The sequence below is a fragment of the Trachypithecus francoisi genome, unplaced genomic scaffold, assembly GCF_009764315.1.
Source record: "Trachypithecus francoisi isolate TF-2019V2 unplaced genomic scaffold, Tfra_2.0 Lachesis_group0, whole genome shotgun sequence".
Classification (NCBI taxonomy): Eukaryota; Metazoa; Chordata; class Mammalia; order Primates; family Cercopithecidae; genus Trachypithecus; species Trachypithecus francoisi.
This window is the reverse complement of record NW_022681453.1, coordinates 43,210,435-43,220,330: the sequence shown is the minus strand read 5'-3', so window position 1 is coordinate 43,220,330 and position 9,896 is coordinate 43,210,435. Positions and strand designations below refer to the sequence as shown.

The following is a 9,896-nucleotide window of genomic DNA, read 5'->3' as shown; positions in this document are numbered from 1 at the left end:
CCCAAAATGAGAGAATGAAGTGATTAGGGCAAAGCTGTATTTTTTTTATCTTTCTTTTTAAAACTTTTTTTATTTCCATAGGTTTTTGGGGAATAGGTAATATTTGGTTACATGGGTAAGTTCTGTAGTGGTGATTTGTGAGATTTAGGTGAACCCATCACATTGAACCCAATTTGTAGTCTTTTACCCCTCACCCGCTTCCCACCCTTTCCCCTGAGTCCTCAACCTCCATTGTGTCAGTCTTATGCCTTTGAATCCTCATAGTTTAGATCCCACTTAAAAGTGAGAACATATGACATTTGCTTTTCCATTCCTGAGTTACTTCACTTAAAATAATAGTCTCCAATCCCATCCAGGTTGCTGCAAATGCTATTAATTCATTCCTTTTTATGGCTCAGCAGTATTCCATTATATATACAGTTTATTTATCCACTCGTTGATTGATGGGCATTTGGGTTGGCTCCACATTTTTGCATTTGCGAACTGTGCTGCTATAAACATACGTGTGCAAGTATCATTTTGGTATACTGATTTTTTGCCTCTAGGTAGATACCCAGTAGTGGTATTGCTAGATCAAATGGTAGCTCTACTTTTAGTTCTTTAAGGGATCTCCACACTGTTTCCATAGTGGTTGTATTAGTTTACATTCCTACCAGCAGTGTAGAAGTGTTCCATGTTCACCACATCAACCCCAACATCTGTTATTTTTTTATTTTTGATTATGGTCATTCTTGCAGGAGTAAGGGGGTATCGAGTTGTGGTTTTCATTTGCATTTCCCTGATCATTAGTGAGGCTGAGCATTTTTTCATATGTTTATTGGCCATTTGTGACCTTCTTTTGAGAATTGTCTATTCACACCCTTGGCCCACTTTTTGATAGGATCATTTGTCTTTTTCTTGTTAATTTGTTGGAGTTGGTTGTAGATTCTGGATATTAGGCCTTTGTCTGATGTATAGATTGTAAAAATTTTCTCCCACTCCTTGGGTTGTCTGTTTACTCTGCTGACTGTTCCTTTTGCCATGCAAAAGCTATTTAATTTAATTAAGTCCCAGATACTCAGCTTTGTTTTTACTGCATTTGCTTTTGGGTTTTTGGTCATGAAAACCTTGCCTAGGCCAATGTCTAAAAGGATTTTTCTGATGTTATCTTCTAGAATTCTTATAGTATCAGGTCTTAGATTTAAGTCCTTGATCCATCTTGAGTTGATTTTGTATATGGTGAGAGACAAGGATCCAGTTTCATTCTCCTACATGTGCTTGCCAATTATCCCAGCACCATTTGTTGAGTAGGGTGTCCTTTCCCCACTTTGTGTTTTTGTTTGCTTTGTCAAAGATCAGTTGGCTGCAAATATTTTGGTTTATTTCTGGGTTCTCTATTTTCTGTTCTGTTGGTTTATTTGCCTATTTTTATACCAGTACCATGCTGTTCTGGTGACTGTGGCCTCACATAGTTTGAAATCAGGTAATGTGATGTCTCCACATTTGTTCTTTTTGCTTAGTCTTGCTTTGGCTATGCAGGTTGTTTTTTGGTTCCATATGAATTTTAGGATTGTTCTCCTATACACCAATGGTGACCAAGCTGAGAATCAAATCAAGATCTCAGCTCCTTTTACTATAGCTGCAAAAAAATGAAATACTTAGGAAAATACCTAACCAAGGAGTGAAAGACCTCTACAAGAAAAACTACAAAACACTGCTGAAATAAATCACGGACAACACAAACAAATGGAAACACATCCCAGGCTCATGGATGGGTAGAATCAATATTGTGAAAATGACCATACTGCCAAAACCTATCTACAAATTCAATGCAATTCCCATCAAAATACCGCCATCATTCTTCACAGAACCAGATATGTATTTGAAGAAATATACCTGAAAATATCCTAAATTTGGTGAGATACAAAAATTTAGAGAATCTCAAAGCTTAATAAATTCCAAATAGGATAAATTCTAAGAAAACCATGGTTAGACACATAATAAACTACAAAAAATGACATTACAGACAAAACTAATATATTACACAGAAGGAAATAACAATTTGAATAGCTGTGAATTTCTCATCAAAATCTATCAAGACCAATAGTCAGTGTCACAAAGTCCTTAAAGTATTGACAGGAAAAACATACAAACAAACAGATAAACCTTTCAACTCAGATTGTATATTCAGCAAAAATATACCTTAGGAATGGATAGGAAATAAAAGCATTTTCAAATCAAAGAACAACAAAGACAGTTAGTTGCCAGACAAGCTAAACTGTAAGAATTTAAGAAAGTTCGACGGGCTGAAGAAAAAAAAAAAATACTGGAAAAAATGGAATCTTTAGGAATGAATTAAAAGATTGAAAAAATGTAACTAAATTCATCCTAGAAAATTAAACTAATTTTAATAGCTAAATATAAACAGCAACGCCTTTAATTAGATTTTTGCTCTAATTATTCAGATTACTCAAATATTATTTTTGTTTCAATGTCTAAATAGAACTATAAATTCAACAGATACATGTAGCAAAAGCTGTGTTGTGCTTACAGAGGTACTCCTCCATTTACCAGGAATGTTGGTTGCTGAAGGCTTACAGGTGAGTCCCCTTTACAAATGGCACCAATTAAGTAGAAGGATGGTTACCAGAGGCTGGGAAGGGTAGTGGACTGGGATGGAGGGAAGTGGGGATGGTTAATGGTTACAAGAAAAAAAGTAGTTAGAAAGAATAAGGTCTAATATTTGATAGCACAACAGGGTGACTATAGTCAATAAAAGTTTAATTGTACATTTGCAAATAACTAAAAAGTATAATTGGATTGTTTTTAAGACAAAAGATAAATGCTTGAGGGGGTGGATACTCCATTTACCCTCATATGATTATTATGCCTTATATGCCTGTATCAAAATATCTCATGTGCCCCATAATTATATACACCTACTACATATTCACAAAAATTAAACATTGATTTTAAAAATGAGGTTATGAAATTGGATTGAGGAAAAATGGAAAAAGAAAAAAACAACAAAGAATGGCGTTGGTTCAAAAGGAGCTGCCTCACCCACATCGTGTGTCTTTCCCAGAGGCAGCCCACACTGGTTTCTGTAGCAGTACAAAAGCGCAGCTGTATTGCCTCCATCTGGGACAATTCTGAAGGGTCATTGCAGCTCCATAGCTACCTGTAGGGTCAGCTGATGGTCTCTGTTCCAACGACATCACAATGTCATGTTTCCCTCTGTGGAATCTTACTTCATTACTCCCTTGTAGGTGGTATTCCAGGGGCACTCCCCAGCACACACCCTCCTGCCTGCAAATCTCTGCCTCAGATTCTGTTTCCTGGGTAACCTGACCTAAGAAAATTGATCATACATAGAACCCTACTGTAACTGACTCCTTTGAAGAACTATGAAAGATGAGGGGGCGAGAAAAAAAAATCACAGTAAGTTTCAGTTGAAGACAATTATTTAGATTGTTTCTCTCAGTATGATTGGCTCAATAGAATGCACTCGTGGAACCCTGTTGAAAGTCAAATGATACCATTGTAAGTCACTTTTTAGCAAGAGACTCCATCAACTCTAAGATCCATGTACAGGTCCAATTTACTGACCATCTGAAATACTAGAGATAAAATAATGGAACATGATTCAAAAATGGAAAAATGAGAAAATATTCTCTTAAGCCATAAAGCACAAAGAGACATAGGTGCCGAGTTTTCATAAGGAGCCACAGTTATTCACTGGCATTCAAAGGAAATAGACAAAATCTTCCTTTAGAAGCAACAACTGATTTATGCTAGAAAAAAAAAAGAAATTTCAAATTATTTCCTTAGATCAGGCATATTTTTTTAAAATTACAGGAACATTCTCAATTATTCTAAAATGCTGGGGATTGAAGATGTTTTGGTTGATGCTTTTTCTTATCCTATTTCTACTATTTGAAAAAAAATTCAGTCAATCATAATAATCTCTTGCATTATATAGATCCCTAGAGTTTAGAGTACACTATTGTGTACAGCATCTCATTTGTATTTTTGTCATTATTCATGCAATACATGGCTATTGTAGAATTATTTAAAAATACGGAGAAGCAAAAGGTGCATAACAGATTACAGGTAAACCCGGTACCAAGATAAATATTGTGGTAGACATATTTTGCCTTTCTAGTATCCCTTTCTCCCAAAGAGTGTATTCTTTTCCAATAAAACCTCTAACTTCCTTCCTTCTCTACCTCCAATTCAGTCCATATGTGAATATGATTAACCCTACCATTTAGTCAAAAAAGGGGGATTTTGCCTCAGGCATAACTAATCAAATGCCAAAATGATTGGCTCAGGGAATAATATATGAGACAGGACAGACCAATGGATACTGGGACATTCGAGGCAGAAACTGAGAAAGATGTATAGCCATGTATAGCCATATTGGCTACCACATGTGATCCCACCTGAGACTAAAGCTAACAAAAATGAAAGCAGAGTAAAGGTAAAACCAAAGGACTCAGGACAACATTTAAGCCTTTTAATCCAGGTGTACCTGAACTGCTTTTGAAATTTTCAGTTTGTATGAGCTAACAGATTTTTCTGTCTTAAGCCTATTTGAATTTTGCTTGTATTAAGAAAGAGCTCCAAACATACAATAACAAGAACTATTCATACTTTGTTGCTTCTTTTCCTGGCTATATTTTGATAAATATACACAGTTTAATAGATAGCAGAGTGACAACAATATTGGGAATTATCTTATTTTTATACATAAAATCATCCAGCATGATGTACAAAACAAATACTGTATTATTAATCCTATTTTACACACAAGCAAGAACAAGGAACAAGGGATAGAGCACATAAGTCAAATTTTAGACTAGAGCCCATGCCCTGTTAATATGGTGTGGTTGTTTTTACAGTGCATGACATTGTTCTTCAACTATCTCATTATCCTAACAATCTATTTCTTGAATTAGGATTCTTGAATTAAAAAGGATTATCCATAATATGAGAGTAAAAGTAAAGGAAAAAATCATGAGTGTATACAAACTTTGTTGATCCTCAAAATTATAAATCTAGGAAAAAATGATATTGAAGGGCGAGCTAGGACTTGCTAGAATGTGGACAAGAGTTTAAAAACATTAATTCCTTCATTCAACATAAGTATATTTTATGTTTTCCATGTGCCAGGCCTGTGTCAAAACACTGGGACTGTATCCTCGATGAAATCCTCATTGGTACCTGTCATCATGGAGTTATAGAGAGGAGATGCAGGAAACAGACCACATTCAAATAAATAGACAAATAAAATGAAAATATCATCTCTGACATGGTCTATGTAAGGGAGATATTTTGGTGCTAAAAGAGTTCTTAACAGGGCATTTGATATGATGAGGAAATTTAAGGAATGTCCTTGGGGAAAGCATGTTTAAACAGATATCTTTATGATGATTAGGCTTAAAGGGGGATGGAAAAGTGTTCCAACCCAAAGGAACAGCATGTACAAAGGCCCTGTGAAGGGGGTGGTGCCTACAAATAATATTTAGGATGATGAAAATGTTGGTGAGTCGGGAGTGGCTAGAGCAAGTGGTAGCATGACTAAAGGTATGGCTGACTTTTGTTTTTCAAAACTTAGATTTTTAAGATTGTTAATTTTTTAAAACAGATTAATTCCCATTCTCTCCCAATATACAAGTACAGAAATACTTTTTCCACACAAATTAGGTTCCTATTTTTTTTTAAATCCATAGGAAGAAAAGATTCTTTCAGAAGAATCTTAAGAGTTGCTTTTTTTTTCACTTACAATATCTAGTTTAAATTTCTCTTGCTTCAGTTGAAGCTCTTTGAAGAGAATACGTTTTCTGTGCTAGTCTTCCTGACAATTATACAATTTAGATGTGGAAGTGATCTTAAAGATATTCTAAAATAGTCCATTAATTTTAAGGATGGAGAAACTAAGCCCCCATTGTGATTTATACAAGGTCACCCAGTTAAAATAGCAGAAGTGACTAGTTATTCTCATTTTTTTTTTTTTTGCCAAACTAAATTCCAATTTCTCTTTCCAATCATTATCTTATCAATCTTTTAATCCTTTTCATTGACCCTCCAGGTGTCCCATGTCTCTGTTAAGCTGTAGACCTCAAAGCATGTCACAGAGAACTTAAATGACACGTATTGCAATGAAGCACAGGTTAGTTTTCTTTTTTTTTTTTTTTTTTTTTTTGAGACGGAGTCTCGCTCTTCCGCCCAGGCTGGAGTCCAGTGGCCGGATCTCAGCTCACTGCAAGCTCCGCCTCCCGGGTTCACGCCATTCTCCTGCCTCAGCCTCCGGAGGAGCTGGGACTACAGGCGCCCGCCACCTCGCCCGGCTAGTTTTTTGTATTTTTTAGTAGAGACGGGGTTTCACCGTGTTAGCCAGGATGGTCTCGATCTCCTGACCTTGTGATCCGCCCGCCTCGGCCTCCCAAAGTGCTGGGATTACAGGCTTGAGCCACCGTGCCCGGCCGCACAGGTTAGTTTTCTGTAGAGTTTTTCAAATTATATTCCTAACATATGTGTGCCTTAATATTACAAATGTGTCTCATGCAGCCATTCGAATAAAACTGTAAATTTTACTACAGATAGATACAAAGCTGTCATCATACAACCACAATTGACTGTGCAAATGCAATATATTTTACAGTGTAGATTTTTCAAATAATCCATTTTTAATAGGAAATAGTCTCAATATTACTTTTGAAAATAGATTAAAGATAGCAACAAAGAGATAGCGTTTATAATTAGATAACAAAAGTCATCTGTTATTAAAATAATTGTTGAGGTTTCCTTTTCCTTGAAATAAGTTAAACATTTCACAATGAATTGCCTAGTATAAGATTTATTGACTGCTTGGGAATTCATATTTGTTGCAAATTATTTCTTGCTCATTTTCCCGGGCTCTTAAATCTTTTTAAGAATTAATTTTAGAGTTTAAATCTGCCTTGATTTTTAACTATCATCTTTTATTTGTTTATTTTCCTCTTTTGATAATGAAATGAATTAAAAATTCTTAGCAATTATAAGTGGAACCATCCTCCATCACAAAAACATTAATAATAGAAAAATATTGCTTTTAAATAAAGTGTCATATAAGGGATAAAGCAACATAAAAAGCAAACAATTGCTTTTCCATACTGTGTAGAAATTAATATATTTATTATAGTAATATAGATATATAATTAAAATTAAAGAACATATAAATGTATAATAATAACAATCATCTTCTCGAGTTCAATATGTGTATTATCATTTTTAAAATAAAACTTTGAATAATATTCTTACAGCTGTATTTTTGTTCCCTCAACCTCAGTTAACATAGATATAATTTTCAAGGTAAGATAAAGATATTGACTTCCTTATACTCTTTTGCTTGAAATTATTCCAGGTCTTGATTTGATTCATACTTGGATCAAGATTTTCTTATATGTAATTTGGCTTTTCCTGGACTCCAGTTGCCTTTCCTTTTCCCACCTGGCCAATGAAACCAAAACAACAAAAATCTTCACCATAGTTTCAATTCATTTTATGTATATGTAAAGACATACACACAAACACACACACACACACGCACACGCACACACACAAATTCTATATTACATAAGACCTTTTCCCTGAAACATATCATTCTTAAAGTGCTGTATATCTGCTTCAATCTGAGATTAGAACCACCTGGTCAAAAACTCTTACCCTGCACTCTCTCTGCTTTCATAGGTAATATTCACGCTTGTCTGGATCACATGAACTAGGTTTTCTTTGTTTATCTCATAACATCCACTCTTGTTTTCTTCATATTGCTAGAGAATATCAAGGAAAGTGCTACGAAAAGATACACAAATTGATGGCAGTGGCGGCCTGTCTGGAGCGGCTGCTGCCATCACGCCAGCCGCAGCAGGGAAGTGCAGCCCAGGCTGCACACTCTGTGGAGTCAGCGGGGAGTGAGGGCAAGTGGGATCCCCACCCCTTCCAAATTAGTAGGTTGGGAGCTTCCTGGGTGCAGCTGCAGCCATCCAAGTTGTAGCAGTGGACCATGACCCCTGGATCCATGGAGCAGGCAGGAGTCCTGCCTTGCTGGCTGCAGACCTGCGCTCCTGTGCGGCTGCAGGTGACCAAATCATGGCTGCAGACCCACACATACTCTTGGGGACCTAGTAAATCCCTCCTGCCCTTGCAGGCTTGGAAATGCCTGCTCCCACTGCCTGGCTCTTCCTGTTGTCTGTGCCTACTTCAATCTCAGAGCAAACTCAGGGCTGAGCCAAGGCTCTGTCACAGCCTGGCCAGGTGTGTAGATGCTCAGGGCAGTGCTGATATGCCAGCCTCCTGCCACCTCAGTCCCCTCGGGACTTTGGGAACCAATGAGCATAGGAGACAAGCTGATGGGGGGGCTGAGGGAAGCTTGGCACTGGCCTGCAGATGTCCCGTGGCACCTACAGCCAGGGTGCCATGAATGGCACTGGGACACAGACAGGCTCCTGGGTAAAAGGAGGGGGGTCCCTGGAGATGTCCCACCTTCAAGTCAGAGAGGGCCTGAAGACTGGGGACCGGGCTGCTACTCCCACAATGGAAGTGGAAACTTGTGATGCCTTTTCTGATGTATCCCTGGCCACCCACAGACCAACTGGTACACACTTCCTCCCCTCTGAGACCCATAAAGCCTTGGGCTCAGCCAAAGCTGAGCAGACATCAGGCTGTAGAGATGAGCTACTCACTCCAGGCCTCCCCTCTGCTGAGAGCAGCAGACATCAGGATGACTGGCTCCAGAGAGGAGCTACCCCTTCCAGGGCCTACTCTGAGCTATTCTGTCAATCAATAAAGCTCCTCTTCAACTTGCTCACCGTCCACTTGTCCGTGTGCCGCATTCCTCCTGGACACAGGACAAGAACTTGGGACCTGCCAAATAACAGGGCTAAAAGAACTATAACGTTATCAGGGCTAAAACACATCCCTTGCTTGCCACTTTGTAGTGGAAGAAAATGAGAAAAGAGCTGTGGCCCTTCGGGGACCCCAGGCCTGGGAGCTCCCCAAGCCAAGGCTGTGACTCCCTCTTTGGAGCCCTGTGGTTCCTGGAGTTTCCAATCTTCTGGGCACCACTGCGTTCCCTGGTGGCAACCATGGAAGCTGCTTGTGGTGCACCTGGTCCAGCTGCAAACTTCCGAGGGTTGGCACCTGTTCCTACACCTGGAGCGGCCGCCCTGCTGCAGCAGCTGGCACGCCTGACTGTGCACAGTGGCTGGACCCTATGCCTGCTCACTCATACACCCCTCACTGCTCCACACCTGGCTTGCCCTTGGCAGGCATGGGATCCAGGCTGATAGTGTGAGCAGAGTGCAGCCTGCCAGGTCGAGCGGGCAGAATGAGCCCAGTGGGCCCTAGCAAAACTCAGCCAAAAAGGCACCAGCAGCCACAGAGGTTCCCAGGGAGAAAAGCAACACCCCAAGGATCCTGTAACAAAATGATATCGTCCAAAGTCTTGACGAATTCAAATATTCTCAACTGATTGATAGTTTGGGATGGTCTCATTATTATGATACCACACACGTGTGAATGGGTGTAGTTCTTTTCATATTCATCAACAGACTCCTTCATTTTAAAGACTCACAGTTCCCTTCCACTTTAGATTTTGCTGTGTAATTTTTTGATTACTTCCTCTTTCCTACCTTTTCTAACTCTCTTTCTAGGACTGCTATAAGCCGGATGTTGAATGTTCTGTAGTAACTCTCCATTTCTCAAGGGTTTTTTTTGTTTGTTTTGTTTTGTTTTTGTTTTTGTTTGAGATGGGGCCTCACTCTGTCGCCCAGGCTGGAGTGCAATGGCGCAATCTCGGCTCACTGCAACCTCCTTCTCCCGGGTTCAAGCAATTCTCCTGCCTCGGCCTCCCGAGTAGCTGATACTACAAG

The 9,896-nt window shown here is 38.9% G+C and overlaps 1 long non-coding RNA gene across 2 annotated transcripts in view; it reads left to right on the top strand.

Annotated features, from left to right (window-relative positions):
* Positions 1-3,271: 3,271 nt before the first annotated feature.
* The window catches only part of LOC117076494, a 38,061-nt gene continuing 31,436 nt past the window's right edge, over positions 3,272-9,896 (top strand). For both annotated transcript variants that reach the window (XR_004434384.1, XR_004434385.1), the window contains exons 1-2: positions 3,272-3,420; positions 6,074-6,154. This is a non-coding gene — a long non-coding RNA (uncharacterized LOC117076494). The remainder of the gene's footprint in view (positions 3,421-6,073; positions 6,155-9,896) is intronic.